Raw genomic sequence first — 6,459 nt, 5'->3', positions numbered from 1 at the left:
TATTTAGATTTATATTACCACAGAGGAAATAGAGCATCCAGCTGAGGTATGTTTCAAGTTCACATGTAGGTGAGTGAATTTCCCATTGCCTTCCCAGAACATTCATGGTCAAAAGACAAGAGTTTGTAAATAATTGAGTATATAAGAGATGGTTGGGCCTTCTTTATTCCTCAGAGAAAACTTTGGGCAATTATGCTTACTTTTCAGATCTCAGCCTCCTCAGTAGCCAGGATTACAGGCATGAGCCACCACTATCCAGCTTACAAGGTGAAGGTTTCAAGTTTATCATGTTGAACTTAGCCTTTCTCTGTCTTTTGCTCCCCACTGCATGGTGACCATAAATGCTTCCTTCTGGCTCTTGTACTTGCTCTTACACTGTTTGGATCTAATAGCCACATATTAAGGATACCATGTGCCTTTTGTTCCTTTGGTCTTGACTTGTCTCATTCAACATGATTTGCTCTACTTTTATCCACTTCCCTGCAAATGCCATTATTTTTTGTTGCCTGTTGGCTGTATAGAATTCATATATATATATGTATATATATATCACATTTTTTGTTTCTATTCAACTGCAGTAGGTCATCTGGATTGTTTTCATCGCCTGGCTGTTGTGAATAGTGCAGAGATGAACATAGCTGAGCAGGTGTCCTTATCATATCTTGGGTTACGATGTTCAGGATAGATGCCTATGAGTAGGGTCGTAGGGAAGGTCTATCTTCAGTTCTTTAAGAAACCTCCACACTCCTTTCCAGAGTGGCTGGATTAGCTTACAATTCCATCAGCAGCTCAGTAGGGTTCCTTTTTCTCCATAACCCCACCAGCATCTGCCATTGTCTGAGTTCAAAATCTTGGCCCTTCTTGTTGGGGTAAGGTGGTATCTTAGGGTTGTTTGTATGGGCATTTCCTTTATGACCATGGATGATGAGTATTTTCTCATATGCTTTTCTGCCATTTTAACCTCTCCTTTTGATAAGTCTCTCTTTAGTTCCCTTGCCCATTTTGCGATTGGTTTGTTGGGTTTGGGGAGGGGGGATTAGTTTCTTAAGTTCCCTGTAACTACTGGATATTAAGCATTTGTCTGATGTATTATTGGTAAATATCTTTTCCTAGTTGGTTGGTGGTCTCTCCACTTTTGTGGCTATGCTTTTATCTGTGCAGAAACTTTTTATTTTTAGGTAGTCCCATTTATTTAGTCACTCTCCAACCTGTTGTGGCCCTGGGATTCTGTTCAGGAATTTTTTGCCTGTGCCTACGAGTTCCAGTGTCTTTCCAACTCTATCATGTAGCAGTTTCAAGGTTTCCGGTCTGACATTAAGGTCTTTGATCCACTTTGAGTTAATGCTTGTGCATGGTGAAAGGCTAGGGTCAATTTTTAGTTTTCTGCATGTGGCTTCCCAGTTTTGCCAGCACCAATAATTGAATCGACTGTATTTGTTCCTTTGTCAAATACAAGTTTACTATAGGTATGTGGTTCTATTTCTGGATCTTCTATTCTGTTCCATTGATCTTCTAGTCTATTTTTGTGCCAGTAACATGCTGTTTTTATTATTATGGCTCTATAGTAGAGTTTGAAGTCTGGTATTGTAAGACCACCTGCATTGCTCTTTGACTTCTCTGTGTTTTAAAAGCAGATCCCGTTGCTATTTCTGACCCAGCTCTGGTGCTTATCAGTCTTCATTGCCTTTAGCTTTGGCAAGCAGGGGTCCAAGTTCCATTCAGAGACCTGCAAGCAACAGGTATCTTATGAGCTTCACACTTGTTATGAAAGACTATTTCCCCTTTAGCTCTTCAACAAGAGTTAGCCAGATCATATTTACTTAGAGGAAATGGGCTTGGATTAGGCCATGGCTCCACTCAGCAGGGCAGCTTGAAGGAGAATGCATGCATGGCTTTATATCTCACTATAATGTTTTCATTGCCCATTGCTATTTCTAAAGTAAAGCTGCATGGAAGTATTTTTTATGAACATTGTTAATGCGAATTGGAAAAATCTAATACAATACAATAAATGTGTTCCCTACTGACCACCACTTACATCAGTTCAACCTGGATTTTAGATTTGCATGGAATTTTCATTAACTGGAGACCATGTCATAAACAGATTATTTTTATAATTACTAGTAAGTAGTGATGCAAAGAGGTGATAATTCCATAGGTCAGGTTGTGCGCGCTACGAATCTTGGTCATTGTCATCCTTCTCCTCACTCTCCTCCTTCTCCCCATCCCATCTCTACTCGAAAGTTATTTAGTTCATTTTTTATTAATGTCATTGAGCATTTACAACTCTCATGTCAACATGATAATATTTGGAATAGTATCCGTGAACAGAAGAGCCAAATTAAAAAAAGTTACAGTAAATAATAATACTAACAATAGATGTTTTTTTCTGCTAATCCTGGGCCTTGAACTTTGGGCCTGGGCACTGTCCTTGGGCTTTCTCAAGGTTAGAGCTCTACCACTTGAGCCACAGCACCATTTCTGGCTTTTTTCCTATGTATGTGGTACCAAGAAATTGAAACCTGGGTCTTTGGGCAAGCTAGGCAAGCACTCTACCACTAGACGAAACTCCCAGTACCCATAGATGCTTTTTAAAGAACCAGTTTTGAGCTGTTTGTTAGTGGCTTTTGCTTGTAATCCTAGCTACTTAGCAGTCTGACATCTGAGGATCAAGGTTCAAAGCCAGCCTTAACAAGCCTTAACAGCCTTATCTCCAATTAGCCACCCAAAAGCTGGAAATAGAACCATTATTCAAGTGGTAGAGCACCAAACTTGTAGGAATAAAAAAGCAACCAAGCCTTGAGTTCAAAACCCCAGTACTGACACCACAAAGCAACAACAAAAATAAACAACAACAAAACGCAAAACCAAAACAGCCTTTGTCACTTGCCTTGTGATCTGGGCCTTGTGTTTCACTCAGTCTCTGTTGAGTATCACAATGCCAGTGGCAGCTCACATGGCTTCCGGAACCTGTTTGTGTGGTTTTATGGCTTACTAGAAATGTCTAGGGTGCATGGCCTCCATTCAGTTTCTGAATTAACAACTCATGGAGTGAGTAATTCAGCATCCATTTGTGTCATCACATTCCCCACTCTTACAGCCCCACCTTATCAAAGCACCCACCTTATCAGCATTGCAAAGCAGGAAGGGCTACAGAATGGTTTTTAAGGAGTTAAGACTCAAAGAGTAAATCCATGATGTCAGCTTCCTCAACAGGCGAGTGTCAGAGAATGTAATCACTGAAGTTGGAGTCATAACATTAAACAGACACCATGGGGCCCTGGCACGAGATGCACACAGCTAAGTTCCCTTAGCCCATGACAGAGTGTCAGGTTTGCATAATACATTTAAAGAACAGTCTTCCAGTTATTGGATGCACATAGGCTATTATTAACAACAGTGTTTTACTTTTTCTTTTATCCAAGTGGTAAATTCTTTATGATTATTTTGCAATGTAGTCAAAAGGAAGTCATTGAAATGTTAGTCTCCAAATGTCCGTGCCTTCCATCCTCCTGTTCTTGCTATGGTTTACAGAGATACATTCCTGGCTTATAAGGAGGTAAAAGCAGCATAACAGGAAACTAGAGTAAAACTAATGTCAACAAGAAGGAAAAGAGAGAGAGAGAGTTAACCCAAAAAAAGTACTGCAAGTCTCAGGTTTTCTTTGATCTGAAATCAGGTTTCATTTCAATGCAATTTCCTCTTTGGATTGTGCTGTCTGCAATAGTGTTAGCAAGCTTGGGTTGATTTATAGGTCCTGGGTATGATCTGGCTATGTGTGGAGACTGGTACCAAGCTCCCCTCAACACCTTGCTGATAAAAGTTACTCTTGAGTTGGGACAGGAAGCAGGTCTCTTTCCTCTCTTGCGTCTGGCTTAGCACAAGCACATCCAACCAGAGTTGAAAGAAGAGTGGACACACCAGCATTCTAGTCTATTCATTATATTTGTTTAGCTGTCTTGGGGCTTGAACTCAGGGCCTGGGCACTGTCCCTGAGCTCTTTTGCTCAAGGCTAGCATCTACCGCATTGAGCCACTTATGGTTTTCTAGTGGTTAGTTGGAGATAAGAGTCTCATAGACTTTCCTGCCCAGGCTGGCTTGGAACGATGATCCCCCCCATCTCAGCCTCCAGAGTAGGTAGGATTATAAGCATAAGCCATCAGCGCTTTGGCTCCTCTTTTGTGTCTTATAACATTCAAATGTGACTGGGTAAGTTGAATTTGAGAAGACATGACTGAATTGAAAAAGCAGGACAAATATCAGCAAAAGATATCCTTGTTAGGGTCAAGAGAATCCTCTGAGAAGCAGTTTTCAGTTCTGACTTGAGGACATTTGAGTCTGACACTGACCAACAACCTTCAGAAGAAGCTATGCCTGACTTTTTGAGTTGGGATGTTAAATCCCAAACCAAGTCCCAAAGTCAACAGCTTCCATTAAAATAGTGATTTAGGGCTGGGAGTTTGGCCTAGTAGTAAAGTGCTTGCCTAGCATGCACGAAGACCCAGGTTCAGTTCTTCAGTACCACATCCATAGAAAAAGCCGGAAATGGAGCTCAGGCTCAAGTGGTAGAGCTCTAGCCTTGAGAAAGTCCAAGGACAGTGCTCAGGATCAGCTCTGGGACTCGAAAAAATAAAATAGTGACAAAATGGTGGCAAATTTTCTTCAACAATAGACCCTGAAGACCAACCATTCATGAGGGCTAAAATAACATCCTTTTCTTTTCTCCTTGGAAAATGGTGAAAGGCTGTTGCTCTGCTAAAACAACATCACAGCCAAAAGACTCTAATGAAAGTTTCCTTCTGACAAACCTAAAGAGGGAGCCAATGCAAAGGAAAAAACTAAACTAATGAGAAAATGAGGTAAAAGGCCAGCTTTCGTCTCTCCCTATGAGGATTTTAATTACAGAGAAATCAACAGCTGTGCCAGGGGTAATACAGAAGTGCTGGCCATGCAAGATTATACCTTAGAGTGGGATGAATTTGAAATAAATGGGCTGGAAATATTGGCTTTCCATGAAATCAACAAGAGCCCTTGAGGGAAGACAAAAACCTTAATTTGGTTAAGGTTTGCTGATCTCAAACTTGTAGATGCCATCTGAATTCTCAGGAGTGCGCAGAGGTGTGTGGTACATGGATAAAAGAGTAAATAGCCTTTCTGCCCAAACTGCCAGTCCCAAGTTCTGTCCTGTCTCCCACTCCCTGTATGAAGAAAAAATAATCATCATTGTTTTCTTTCTCTATCAATACCTTAGATAGAATATTTGTTCTCATATTTCATTTAGGGTTTGGTGCTAGGAAAAACTATTTCTTGAAGGACTGGTATAATATTTTTACTCTGTGGTCATTTATCTATGTAACTGACCATGTATCCATATTACTACTGATCAAGAAGAGTTTAAAATTTGAAATTCAACCAGGATCTGGTGGATCACACTTGTAATCCTAGCTAGTCAGGAGGTTGAGATCCAAGGATCCCAGTTCAAAGCCAGGCCAGGCTGAAAAATCTTTTGAGACACTTATCTCCCATTAACTGCCCAAAAAGCCTGAAGTGGAGCTACAGTTCAAGTGATAGAGCACTACCCTTGAGCATTAAAGTTTAGGAATAGCTCCCAAGCATTGAGTTCAAGCCCAAGGACCAGCACAAATAAAACAAAATTAAATTAAATTAACTTCAAATAATGACTTAACTTTTATAATCAGCAAAATACTATCATTGATTTAAATGTCTCATCATAAAATTGTTCAACAAGAAATATGACTATTTTATCTTCTAACATCTATGTGCCAGTGATCGCATATAGAGATTTCCTTCTTGAATACTTGTTTATTAAACATGACATTTGAAATATAAGTAAAAATCAGTGTTAATAAAATTTTTCAAAAAAAGGTTTTTTTGCATTTTTTATTGTAATTAGTAAAAGGGTTACATGATATTTGCCAGATAGAAGGTGCATTAATTCATGTACATTGATACCCTTTCACATGTCTTGGTACCCATTTCCCTCCCCCCCCATACCCCCCACCCGTCTTGGTTTTCCCCCCTTCCCTATCAAATTTCAAATATCCAAATACAAATAAATTCAATATATCAGATAACAAAGTGAGATACTATAACAATTTGAGATGACCAAGGGACAGCAAAGGAGATGAGAGACAACATAGTACATTAAGGACAACAATCATTTGTTTCGATATCCTGGAGGTCCTTTTAATTATATGATTGTAGCTGAGTACTGATTGCTTGTCTTAGTAATACAAGCTATTCAGGGGCCTGAGATCTGAGGGTTGTGATTCAAAGCTAGCCCACACAGGAAAGTCTGTGAGACTATCTCCAATTAAGTAGAAGAGCCAGAATGCAGATGCGGTTCAAGTGATAGCACGGCCAGTTGCTAACAAGAAAGTCAAATGAAGGCTTTTAATTCAAGCCCCAGAACCAGTATACACAGACACACACACACAC

The sequence above is a fragment of the Megascapheus bottae genome, chromosome 23 (genome assembly GCF_031878675.1).
Source record: "Megascapheus bottae isolate mThoBot1 chromosome 23, mThoBot2.hap1, whole genome shotgun sequence".
In the NCBI taxonomy this organism is placed as follows: Eukaryota; Metazoa; Chordata; class Mammalia; order Rodentia; family Geomyidae; genus Megascapheus; species Megascapheus bottae.
Note: the sequence above shows the minus strand (reverse complement) of the source record.